The following is a 13,198-nucleotide window of genomic DNA, read 5'->3' as shown; positions in this document are numbered from 1 at the left end:
GGTATGAAACTTCGTGGCAGATTAAAACTGTGTGCCGGACCGAGACTCGAACTCGGGACCTCTGCCTTTCACGGGCAAGCGCTCTACCGACTGAGCCACCCAAGCACGACTCACGCCCCGTCGTCACAATTTTAATTCCGCCAGTACCTCGTCTCCTACCTTCCAAACTTCACAGAAGTTTAGAGTCTCGGTCCGGCACACAGTTTTAATCTGTCAGGAAGTTTCATGTTTTCTACGGTTACGCCATCATCAGGTACAAAGGTATGTACGTGAAGCTGTGAGTTTTGTTGGATCAAAGATTTTAAAATAGTTCATCTACGGATGATCTCCATTTCAAGAAATGAAAACTGTTAATGTCAGGTTTAGGAATAAAGGAAGAGGGATTATGTCATTGTAAATGCCATCTAAGATTATTTAAGTAAAATAAAATATGTCAGATTAACTAATTAACATTATAAAAATTACAACAGTAGATCATAGAAAGAGATAAATTGAACAATAAACTTTCGTGACATGTTCCAGAGACGAGACAGTCAAAATAAAGCTCCCAGAATGAAATTTTCACTATGCAGCAGAATGTTCCCTGTTTTGAAACTCCCTTGCAGACTGAAACTGTTTGCCGTACCGGAATCGAGACCTTTGCCTTTCGCGGGAAAGTGCTCTACCGACCGAGCTACCCAAGCACGACTCACGACCACCTTTCACCACTTTACTTCCTGTTACTTCCAGTTACCCGTCTTTACTAGGGCCTTAATTACAAACGTAGGGGATAAGTACTAGTGATATTAAGCAGGTATAAGTGCGGCTGCTGTGACTGAACAAAAGCAGGTAAGTGAGGCAGCTGTGACTGAACAAAGTGAAGTTGTCAACGGCTCAAGGGGAATTATAGTAACTGCAATAAAGGAAAATGGGCCATTCGGTTAAGAGGGGTTATTTAGAACTTGGCCTGGATGGAATTATGAGTAGTATCTACAGCTGGGAATGCCGAGTAAGGAAACTGTGTGGTCACTGAGTACTAATATTAGATCAGTGTAGTGTGTCTCTTCATTCTTAATGTCTAAAATGTTATACCAAGAACTGATGGAACGATCAACTAATGCTATGAGCAGTAATTCGTCAGTAAACCAATGATGAAAGGTTTATATAGAAACTAATAAAAATCTATATAAAACAGTAATTGTCCTCTGTGGACAGTAAAAAACAGTGTGATAGAAGTCATAAGAACACCATTGTAGGAAACATAATTAAAACTGACGCCATCGGTTGTCATGGAGACGTCTTCAAGACTATCGCTACAATATTCTTCCTATGCCGAAGATCCAGTTCAACTACTTTCTAAGCTGTGTGCTTTGGTTCGTCCAGTGATGGTCACATCTCCGTATTTCCAACTAGTGCCTTGCTTTCGCCACTACAATCGTGGCGCGAAGCCCACAGATGGGTCACAGACCTATAACTTTTACGTTTATCAGTTCCTGGCGGCTCACCAAGTGTATACATCTCCATGGCGACCGACAGCATCCGCTTGTCGTCATGTCTGTAGTTTACCGAACTTCGCCTCCATGGCGACCGAAAGCATGCGCCTATCGCCATTACATCTTTGGTCTATCGTCTGCTACTGCGAACGTACCACACAGATATCCTTTACGCTATTCCCACGGCAAACACTGGCATCACTTTTAACCACCTCTGTTACGGTTGTGTTCCTACGATTTATTTTATACTCTTACATACTGCCCATAGAGGGCAGCTATCGTTCACATACCTATTGTTACTAGTTTTCTATTTAATTCTTATCTTGGTTTTATTAGTTAGCTACTCATCGTACCAGGTAATGCTGATGCAATTTAGTGTATTATTTCTAATTCTAATACTCAGGTTTATAACTCAATTTTTGACACGTTTTTATTTTCCTTTTCGCTTCATTGTGTAGTATCCCTGTCACGTGGGAGGCGTTGGTGGAGCTTCCCCTAATTAACACATAGCATATCCACACTGTTCAGTAGACGACGTTTGTGTCTTTGCACATACGGTTCGTGTTCCACTGACAGACATAGAAAGTTAATCTCCTGTAAGGGTACAAGTTGTTTCAAATTCAAATATATCCACAATACTGTTCACTACGCAAACCTAGAGACCATTCTGATTCAAACCAGTTGTATTTATTCGTGTTTTCGAACTAATTTTACATTTGAATGTTAGATGAATCCTGAAAGGCTGACAACTTATCAAGTAGAGCCAGGAAAGAAAATACAGAGGTATAAAAACATAGGTATGGGTTCCTGTAGTCATGTCCTAGTTCATGAACCACGGGCAACGTATGAGTGGCCAAGTAAGTGGTCCCGACAGTCAGGATACCAGTTACTTTGGAATAAGGCTGGGCATCTCGGACATATTCTGAGTCGTGGTCACCTTTGTGCCCATACGGCAAAGACTACCAAATCCACCGGTTAGTCCCTCAACCGTCAGGGGTGAAACCCAATGGGACTCGGGGCAAGTAAGGCTAGCAACCTGCTTCCCTGGTACATTAAATATGATGCTGGTAACAATCCGAGCAAAATGCCTCGGACCTTTGGAGGTGACTGAGTCTCACCTCTAACTGACAAACCAGGGACTCCTAAGATACGACTTGGCAAACGAATGGTAATGAGATGGGGAGCTATTAATATCAATGAGGGCTACTCTGGGAAGAAGGTAGAGCTGGCAGAGGGTGCAAGGAAGATGGGGCTGGACGTTTTAGCTGTTAGTGACATTCGGGTAAGGGGTGAGAAAGAAGAGGAAGTGGGAGAATAAGAGGTCTACCAGACAGGAGTCAAAGCAGGAATAGCACAATGGGGTGTAAGGCCTTACATCAGGAAAGAAATGGAACCCAGCGTAGTTAACATAAGGTATGTAAATGAAGGACTGATGTGGATAGATTTGACAGTGTCTAGCAAGAAAATTAGGATTGTGTTAGTATATTCGCATTGTGAGGCGACGGATCAAGATAAGATGAATAGTTTTTATGAGGCACTCACTGATGTAGTTGTTAAAGGACAAGGACAGTGTCCTGCTCATGGGTGTTTTTAACGGCAGGATTGGAAATAGAACAGAAGGGTATGAAAAGATTGTGGGTAAATTTGGAGAGGATATGGAGGCCAACAAGAACGGGAAAGGAATCTTGGATTTCTGTGCCAGTATGGGCTTAGTAACCACAAACTCTTTTTTTAAATATAAGAACATTCACAGGTATACCAGGGAAGGCAGGGGAACCAGATCTGTCATTGACTATATAACAACCGATCAGGAATTGAGGAAGGCTGTAAGGGACACACGTGTATTCAGGGGATTCCTTGATGACACCGATCATTATCTAATCTGCAGTGAAATTGGGATTTTGAGGCTGAAAGTGCAGGAGGTCAGGTCCATATGTAGGAGGATAAGAGTGGAGAATCTTCTGGATAAGAAAATCAGGCACAAGTACATAACAGCGATCTCAGAAAGGTACCAGTTAGTTGAATGTAGTCAATTACAGTCATTGGAAAAGGAATGGACAAGGTAGAGGGACACAGTACTAGAAGTGGCTTATGAATGTCTTGGAACAGTAGTGTGTAAAAGTAGCATGAAGCAAACAGCTTGGTGGAATGACACAATCAAGCCGGCCTGTAAAAGGAAAAAGAAGGCGTATCAAAATTGGCTACATACTAGAACTCAGGTAGACAGAGAGAGTTATATTGAAGAAAGAGACAAAGCCAAACAGATAATTGCAGCATCCAAGAAGAAATCTTGGGAAGACTTCGGAAACAGGTTGGAGACTACGTGTCAAGCTGCTGGAAAACCATTCTGGAGTGTACTTAGCAATCTTCGAAAGGGAGGTAAGAAGGAAATGACAAGTATTTTGGACAGGTCAGGAGAACTACTACTGAATCCTGTGGATGCCTTGGGCAGATGGAGGGAATATTTTGAAGAGTTGCTAAATGTAGGTTAAAATACGATCAGTAATGTTTCAGATTACGAGGTAGAATGGGATAAGAATGATGATGGAAATAGGATCACATTTGAGGAACTGGAGAAAATGGTCAATAGATTGCAGTGCAATAAAGCAGCGGGGGTGGATGAAATTAAGTCGGAACTCATCCAGTACAGTGGATTGTCAGGTCTTAAATGGCTACACATGATAATTGAAATTCCCTTGGAGTCGAGACGGGTTCCATTAGACTGGACAAAAGCAGTAATCACACCAATCTTTAAACATGGAAACAGAAAACATTGTAACAACTACAGAGGTATCTGTTTAATCAGCATTGTGGGTAAAATCTTCTCAGGTATTGTTGAAAGGAAAGTGCGAGTATTAGTTGAGGACCAATTGGATAAAAATAAGTGTGGGTTTAGGCCTCTTAGAGGTTGTCAGGACCAGATATTTAGCTTACGGCAAATAATGGAGAAGTGTTATGAGTGGTACAGGGAGTTGTACCTATGCTTTATAGATCTAGAAAAGGCATATGACCGGGTTCCTAGGAGAAAGTTATTGTCTGTTCTACGAGATTACGGAATAGGAGGCAAAATATTGCAAGCAATTAAAGGTCTTTAGATGGATAGTCAGGCAGCAGTTAGAGTTGATGGTAAATTGAGTTCATGGTTCAGAGAAGTTTCAGGGGTAAGACAAGGTTGCAACCTGTCTCCAATGTTGTTCATATTATTTTTGGATCATATGTTGAAAACAACAGACGCGCTGGGTGAGATTAAGATATGTGAACACAAAATAAGCAGTCTTGCATATGCGGATGACTTAGTTGTGATGGCATATTCGATTGAAAGTTTGCAAAGTAATATTTAAGAGCTAGATCAGAAATGTAAGGACTATGGTATGAAGATTAGCATCTCCAAAACGAAAGTAATGTCAGTGGGAAAGAAATATAAACGGATTGAGTGGCAAATAGGAGGAACAAAGTTAGAACAGGTGGACAGTTCCAAGTACTTAGGATGCATATTCTCACAGGATGGCAACATAGTGAAAGAACTGGAAGCGAGGTGTAGCAAAGCTAATGCAGTCAGCGCTCAGCTACGATCTACTCTCTTCTGCAAGAAGGAAGTCAGTACCGAGACTAAGTTATCTGTGCAGCGTTCAATCTTTCGACCAACCTTGTTGTATTGGAGCGAAAGCTGGGTGGATTCAGGTTACCTTATCAACAAGGTTGAGGTTACGGATATGAAAGTAGCTAGGATGATTGCAGGTACTAGTAGATGGGAACAATGGCAGCAGGGTGTCCACAATGAGGAAATCAAAGAAAAACTGGGAATGAACTCTATAGATGTAGCAGTCAGGGCGAACTGGCTTAGATGGTGGGGTCATGTTACACGCATGGGAGGAGCAAGGTTACCCAAGCGACTCATGGGTTCAGCAGTAGAGGGTAGGAGGAGTCGGGGCAGACCAAGGACAATGTACCTGGATTCGGTTAAGAATGGTTTTGAAGTAATAGGTTTAACATCAGAAAAGGCACCAATGTTATCACTGAATAGGTGATTGTGGAGGAATTTTATAAGGGGGCTATGCTCAGACTGAACGCTGAAAGGCATAATCAGTCTTAAATGATGATGAAGATAATGATGATAAAGACTCAGGTCGGAAGAAGTACAAAACGAGCAAGCAAAATTGGCCGGTAGACCCTCCTGAATAGCTGCGAGTGTCAGCACGACGCTTCCGGGATTCGGGTAGTAGTGTGGAGTTGAGATCAAATCTTCCCGTTGGATTAACGACGAATGTCGGAGTGCCGGCAACCCTGGATGTGATTTTTACACTGTTTCCGACATCAGGCTGGGTGAATTCCTCACAGGTACCCACGTTCCGACACAGCTACAGCATTCTAAAACGTTCTCACTTGATGAATAAAACTGGACACATAGACGCGAGGTACAGAAGTTCCGGGCTGGGGGCCAGGCAGGGATGGTGACAGGAAAACATATGGTCACCCTGTAGACAGCTTTGAAGCAAAAGAGAAACAGCCGTATTAATGTGAAGAGTGAAGAGTTGACATGCCAAGACGGTACTAAGTAAGGAAGAGGAGGCGGGAAAGTGGAATGAATATGAAACGTCTCTGTTAAATTCGTTTCATGCTCTTTAACTTTTATTTTGTTGTCAAGTTCAATTGTTTGTAAATGAAAAGCATCAGTTTGCTTTTGTTCCACAATATTACTTTTATTGTTAATCGATTTTCTGCGTATAAGGCCATCTTCAGACATTTATTATTATCACCAAAGGTGTTACATGTTATCAAACATTGGAAGAGGAATAACATATCTGGACTGAAGTAGAAACATACAGTAGGTAACATCTTTGCAACGAAAAAGTAAAAACTGAACAGTACATAAATAACGATGGAGTAGACAGGAAAACCCTTAGCACAAAATAGGAATATCATGCCTACATAACAGTTTCTATTAATAAACAATACTAATAAAATAAAATAAAATTAGTACTAGACAAGAGTGCATCAGCATGGAGAATGATACATAACCACTTAAAAGAAGAGACATTTATGAATTTAAATACAAAATACTTAAGGAATTTAAGCAATATGAAAAAGATAAACAGAAATAAATAAATGCAGGAAAATTTAGGTGTTTGAGGGAACCTACAGTTTGAGAGTGTTTGAATTTTACCCATGCGCACCGAAGATTTCCTTTTCTTGTATCACCGCAATGTTCCATTCTACTCAATATAATAACAATGTAGGTAATAAATTACATAACAGGCCACATGTGATCTTAGTTTAGAGTTACTCTGTGAATTTTTAATGTGATGTTTTATTTTAATAAAATATGTTAAACTGAGATGACTGTTTCTCCGAAAAACTCCTTCTCTTTTGTAAGATTATGTTTAATTCATCTCAAATGGCATTTCTGAAGCAGAAAAAGCAGGCCTTATATTTGCTGACTTTCGTGTGATTATGTTATTTCTCTTTTGAGACTTAAGCTACTCCTTGCTCTAAATTACTTGATTTATCGTCTGTGCCGAAATTATCCCCATATATTCATTCAATATATTTAGTTGGATCATTTTATTAATATTAACACTTTAATTATGATTACCAATCCACTTATTAATTAATTTCTTATATTAAATTTTTCCAGTTTTAATTAAATTAGGAGGCGACCCGGCAAAAATTTATGGCACACGAAACATTCACTAGACTGCAGACTTCAACAGTGGCTAACTGTTTGAAAATGACTTTTTTGCATTAATAACCATACGTATTGCAACCCTGCATGCAATAAAACAGGAGCTGTAAAGAAACAAACAGCAGCCGGATGTATTAATTGCATTTGTTTTTCCTTTAGCACTCGAACAACTTATACGTTGTTCCGCGACGATTTCTTCTCGAGATTTTACAGCGTCGTTCTTGACTCGGAGTTGTCTTGTTTTGCATCATGTGTATATACATTTTGTAAGTTTGGGAACTCTTTTGTTTTAATATGTGTGGGTATATATTGCGTGTGTTGATTCCATGTGTCAGGTTACGTGTGATACTTTATTTAGACTGCACGTGAAACTTAAATTCTGAGTGCTTGTTTTGGAGTGTAGACATTTGTTAAATTTTTAGATTTCTGTGGCTGTAGATTTTTGATAGCGATATTTTCCGGGAGTGGGCTTCGCTTATGATGACTCGTACCCGGTCCAAAAGCAATAAAAGTCGTAAAAACGTTGGCAGGATAGAAAAGAATAATCGTTCAGTTGCGGAGGTAGAGCCCACGTGAAGTATAGTAGGAGAGATTCAGTACGTCTCTGATGTATTGCAGGGTAATGAATAATTTTCAACTAGAAACGTTAGCAACAATATCACAAGTGTAACTTTTGAAAACGAACAGGTTACATCCACTTTCGTGTCGGAAAGTGCAGGAAGGACCTTATGTAATAGCAGCGAAAGTACAGCTGAATCCCCAATCAATTCTGTAGTGAACTGTAAATTTGGTATGAGAGAGCTAGTAAGGATGTTATACGAGGAGAATCGTAAGACGTTAGAAGAAAGTAGAAGCCGTAGGGTCTCGCAGTAAAGACGAAAAAAGATGAAAAATGGTATATTTGTGGAATTTAAGAAACAGATTCAAATTCTCGGCTAGCTTGCACTTTGGAAGAGGGGCATCTGCACGCAAGCGATCAACATAAGCTGCAGGAAGAGCGCCTCAGGGGGATTTCCGTGCACTAGCTGAGTCGTGTAGACACGAACACGCTGAGCTCCGGGCGCTTGTGGTACGTCCGGCGGATCAGGTACCGGAGCGCATCAGTGGCCGGGTGGGCGATAATAGCTAAGCGATTCAGGTGTTGGAAGCCGGGGTCGCAAGAACGGCCACAAAGTTAGGGGACTTGTTCATTAGCGACAACTGCGATGAGAATGGATCGATCGTCGTCACAGGGACGGTAGAGAGGTATCACCACTGAAAGCTCAACGGGTCAATGGAAAGCAAATATATAACATAGGGACAATACGACAAAACTGTGTGAGCCGGTAGTGACCTGAGAGAATCTTAGGCACAGTGCAGGGGCAAGGAAACGTGTCTGTAAGCACAGGCGGGAGAGTGCAGAACGGGACTCTGGACACGATGCTGATTTGGACGAGGATAGGCGCAGAAGAAAACGAAATAGGAGCGATCGCAAGCGATCTTCACTAGAGGAAATGAACGGATTTCATTTTAAACATTTTCTCTCGGTAAGAGAGTTCGAAATCCTTAAGAACGCTCCAAACGAGATCCATCCCAGGGCTTGGTTACAACAGTTATAATTTTCCCTTTCTCCTGCCTGACAGGGCTCGCACAAGATTGAATACATCTGTGGGAACCTCTGCAGTCAACCAGCAATAGGCATGAGGATGGCAGTAGGAGGCTTCTACTCAGTGAAGTAATTCCATCAGATTTATCTATGGGCTTACTGGTCTGAACGCAACGGCCTTCCCGCAGTGTATAAACGGGTTCCCGTCAGACCACCGACGTTAAGCTCTGTTGGGCGTAGACGGCATTTGGGGGGGTGCTCATCTGGTTCGGTATGCTCTCTTGCTACTTTTCGGGTGCACTCTGCCTCGTGACGCCAATTGAGGAGCTACTCGACCGAATAGTAGTGAATATGGTCCAAGAAAGCTATCATAACTTTGGATGACACGGCGGTCGGACAGTCCCAATGGGCCACTTGTGGCCTGAAGATGGAGTGGTTACTCGTCAGAGGTTGCCCACGACCCCATTAAACACAGGTTGATAATGATGTCGAACTTGCATTATTAACGATTTTCAAGTCTTGCTTAGTTATTTGAAGACATGCTATACAGATATCAGTCCTTGTACGATCCTTACGGTCCTGCAGAACTAATTCACAATTTCATTACAAAGTTACGAATGTACTTGGGTCACATTATTATTGCATGAAGATGTCAAGATGAGATAGAGGGATTTAGAACCATGCTACAGAAACTAAGTCGAAATCAGCCCAAATACTTCTGAGCCCCACGTGTAAGGGGTGATGATGCTCTGTTCCAGCTCTCAGTATCGAAGTCTGGGGGGAGGAGGCTCTGTATCTTGATGCTGATCTCAGAAATCCACTTTCACATGTGATTTCCGATCGAATGTGAAGTAGGGGGTAACCTCGCCCTGCCCCTTTTTCCAACTCTCACAGTGTTTGATTGGCTCAGCTCCGGATCTTCTGAGCGCCGACTGATCAGATTACTCGTTATACTCGTTACAAAACTTCGTCTCCCTCTCCTTACTGGTTAACGAATGGCTTGTCTCCTACCATACTCTAATGAAACATCTCGCATCGCTCTCTCTCTCTCTGTCCTCTGTCTTCAGGCAATGACGTCCATTCGCCAGCCGGAGTGGCCTTGCGGTTCTAGGCGCTACAGTCTGGAACCGAGCGACCGCTACGGTCGCAGGCTCGAATCCTGCCTCGGACATGGATGTGTGTGATGTCCTTAGGTTCATTAGGTTTAATTAGTTCTAACTTCTAGGGGACTGATGACCACAGAAGTGAAGTGGCACAGTGCTCAGAGCCACTGCCTTGTCACTGTCAGGTGTCGCTAAGTTACTGCTTACGTTAGCCGACAGCGGCAGATTTCAAATCAAAAAAACATTGTTTTTAAGCAAAGTCAGACCGTTTGGCAGTCTGCTTTCGCCGTCTTGCGCACAAAGATACATTACAGATTAAGGAGACGAGTTCTCACTCTATTTCGTGGTCGTAAAATGTTTTCGCCACGTGTTTCTCCACGGGAGATGATACCTGCATTTGTATTCAAAGGCCCGTATTCTTGGAGTGTCTATATGCGGAAACAACCTCTGTCCAGTGACCAGTGAAACCCCGGCTGCTTTTCTTAGAACCTGTCCTGCGGATGCGACTCTCTTACGGCTTCTGCCGGAGCTTTCAACCCTTCCCGCTACCATATCACATAAAAATACGAATTTAAAATAAGATAACATTAAGACCGCATCTGTTATCCACTGACATTTTACAGCACTGATAGTATATCACCTGTAATAAGGTAAATGAAGTATTTCCATTAAGCAGGTGTTCATTACTAATCTCCAAATGTGGTGAAATACTTTCCAGAAAATTGTCTTGTCATATTTCCTGTATCCCGCCAAGCGAATAACTGTAGATTTCGTTACACAGAACTACCAAATTGTGTATAAGTTCGTTGCTACGTTTCATCTCTCGATCCATATAGTCTCACATATTTTCTGTAGGACTCAAGGTGATTGATATACGTACCTGAATTTTCGGCAGGTCATGATTGTTGACATCTTGGAAGACGGGAGCATCCTCAGCTATATATATATATATATATATATATATATATATATATATATATATATATATATATATAACATTTGGTCACAGAATCACCTCAGGCACAAGGATACAAGGATTCCCATGTTCATGGTCAAGGAGGATGTCTCGCCCCCCCCCCCCCCCCCCCATGACCTCTTAGGGTAAGGGAGAATATAACGTAAAAAGATGTTTTTCTTTCAAAAACATGAATTAAAAGTGGGTCTTACGTAGGATTTCAACAGGATTGGATGATTTTGTTATGCCTACTTACCAGTCGCCATTCATCTTCCACAATACTAAAAGTACTTGATGCCTCCCTCCCCACCCGGTTTGCATCCACGCCCCAGTAGAAACCGTCATTTGGGAGCTATATGTGAGACAAGGAACATACCCGCATTATATCCTTAATACCGTGTGTTGCAGAATTCCAGGTAGTTGCAGAGTCTGCACTAAACTGCCACTGTCTCTGAACTGTGCTGTTTCACAAGAGACATGCACGAGAAGTTACCGTCAATGTTTGGAGCGTTGCAGCTAATTACAGTGCTCAGTTCTGTTCTGAAAATTATTTGTTTGTTCCATAGTATCTGTAACGTAACGTAAATCACATTTCGTTGAAAGAAACCAGTGAACTCCAAGATATTGTTTGTGTGAAATAAACATCGTTAAGCTATTGTGAACCTAGATGTAATGTCTTGTATTAATATAAAAACCTTCATGAGGGTTCGAGCAGGTACTACAATACGCATGAGCACACTCACTCACAGATACACACACACACACACACACACTACACACACACACACTATTAGCAATTTATCAAACCCAGAGCATGGCAAATGCTTAACTTTGTAACAATTATTATACACACAGATGACATGAATTTGAAATAAATTGGAATTACATAAATACCTTCAGTTGCTGACGGGCGTTGATGCATATCAACGGGGACAGGTCAAAATGTTTGCTCCGACGGGGCCTCGAACCCGGGATTTCCTACTTACATGGATCACGCTATATCCATCTGAGCCATCGAGGGCTCAGAGGATAATGCGACTGCAGGGAGAATCTGGAGCACGCCTCCCGCGAGACCCACATCCTCACCTTGTATGTCCACAAATTACATTCGTAGTGTCCCACCCCAAAACACTCATTACTCGTGGAAGATGTTGTAGGGAAGCAGCCTACCCACGCCGTATAAAATTCACAGTAGTCTTTCAACTGTGTGCCAGCCAGTCCGCTGTAACTAGCTCTGACGTCATAAATGTTGCGCAATACTTTAAAAGTCAAGTAAATAACCGGAAACGTTTCTAGCATGTCAGGAGTAATACTAAATCAGTATGTGTTGAATATCAGTTCAATAACTTTAACCACTTCCCAAGTTTGAACGTTTTTCTGTAAAAATCATTGGCGCAACAGAAAGGAGCTATCAACTTAAAAGTTTATATTTAGGTCCCTTTTGCATAACAATTTAGTAGAAACAGTATTCTGGATATCATAAATTAAAATTGTAGTTGAAGTTTATGATTTTGTGGACTTTGTCTTAAAAATTAAGGACGCGAGATAGATTAAGTAGGTGAATAAATAAAGCTACGATGTTGAAATTTAAGTAGAAGTGAGATACGCTACAATCATAAACATGTGAAAAGTTACAACTAAATAACTATAAAACTATTCCGATAGCGTATCTCCAAAGGGCAAGTTCAGAGCTCGTCTACTGCGTGGAGTGTAATTAAATTAATTCTCTCGCCCAAAATATTGGACTTAGCCACGTCAGACTTTTATTGTGATTACTTACCTGTGTGCTGATTGCACATATAAATTGACAGCTTCATTGGCCATCAGCAAAGGAAGCAATGATTTATTTAATAACTTAAAGTGGTGCATTACTAGCCCAGCGGCTAGTCGGGACAGCGAATTTAATCAAGCGATCCCTTAGCCGTCCGCACCGCGGCTTTATATATAAGAACGCTGCGCGAGGAAGGAAGGCCCAGTTCTCTCCAGACGCTGATTAGCGCACCATCTGTGTCGGGAGTCGCGTCGCGTCGGTATCATTGCTGTAAACAGCCTCGGATGCCGTAATACGTTACTCGGAATACGCGTAACCATGAAATCATTTTCGAGTGAAGTGTTAATTCTGGGATGACTTTGCTGATCTACCTTCAGTTCGCGTATGTCGTATTTTCACGCGAGACAGACATTCTACCATTATTTAGCGTGGCGTTTGATGAACATTATCATCAAATTATGGCGAGCATTCACTTAAACATTTAATTTGTACAGTTATAGTTGCATTAGCGCATTAGACTCCGAAGTGCTCTGGTAGTTGGATTGTGTGGATTCTTTTTGGTCTGTGACTTTCAGAATATAGTGAACATTTTTGAAACAATCGTTTTTTATTATGAATCCTAGACAATC

General features: G+C 41.6%; 1 protein-coding gene and 1 non-coding gene across 2 annotated transcripts in view; both read right to left on the bottom strand.

Moving 5' to 3' along the window:
- LOC126278188 (lachesin-like) overlaps window positions 1–13,198 on the bottom strand; it is a 656,873-nt gene that overhangs the window by 360,075 nt on the left and 283,600 nt on the right. The gene's annotated exons all lie outside the window — the stretch shown is intronic.
- Window positions 32–106, bottom strand: Trnas-uga (transfer RNA serine (anticodon UGA)). Its single transcript has one exon. It is a non-coding gene; the product is annotated as a tRNA-Ser (tRNA).

This window comes from Schistocerca gregaria, chromosome 6 (genome assembly GCF_023897955.1).
Source record: "Schistocerca gregaria isolate iqSchGreg1 chromosome 6, iqSchGreg1.2, whole genome shotgun sequence".
Lineage (NCBI taxonomy): Eukaryota > Metazoa > Arthropoda > Insecta > Orthoptera > Acrididae > Schistocerca > Schistocerca gregaria.
The sequence above is the reverse complement of the archived record's forward strand: the minus strand, read 5'-3'. Positions and strand labels throughout refer to the sequence as shown.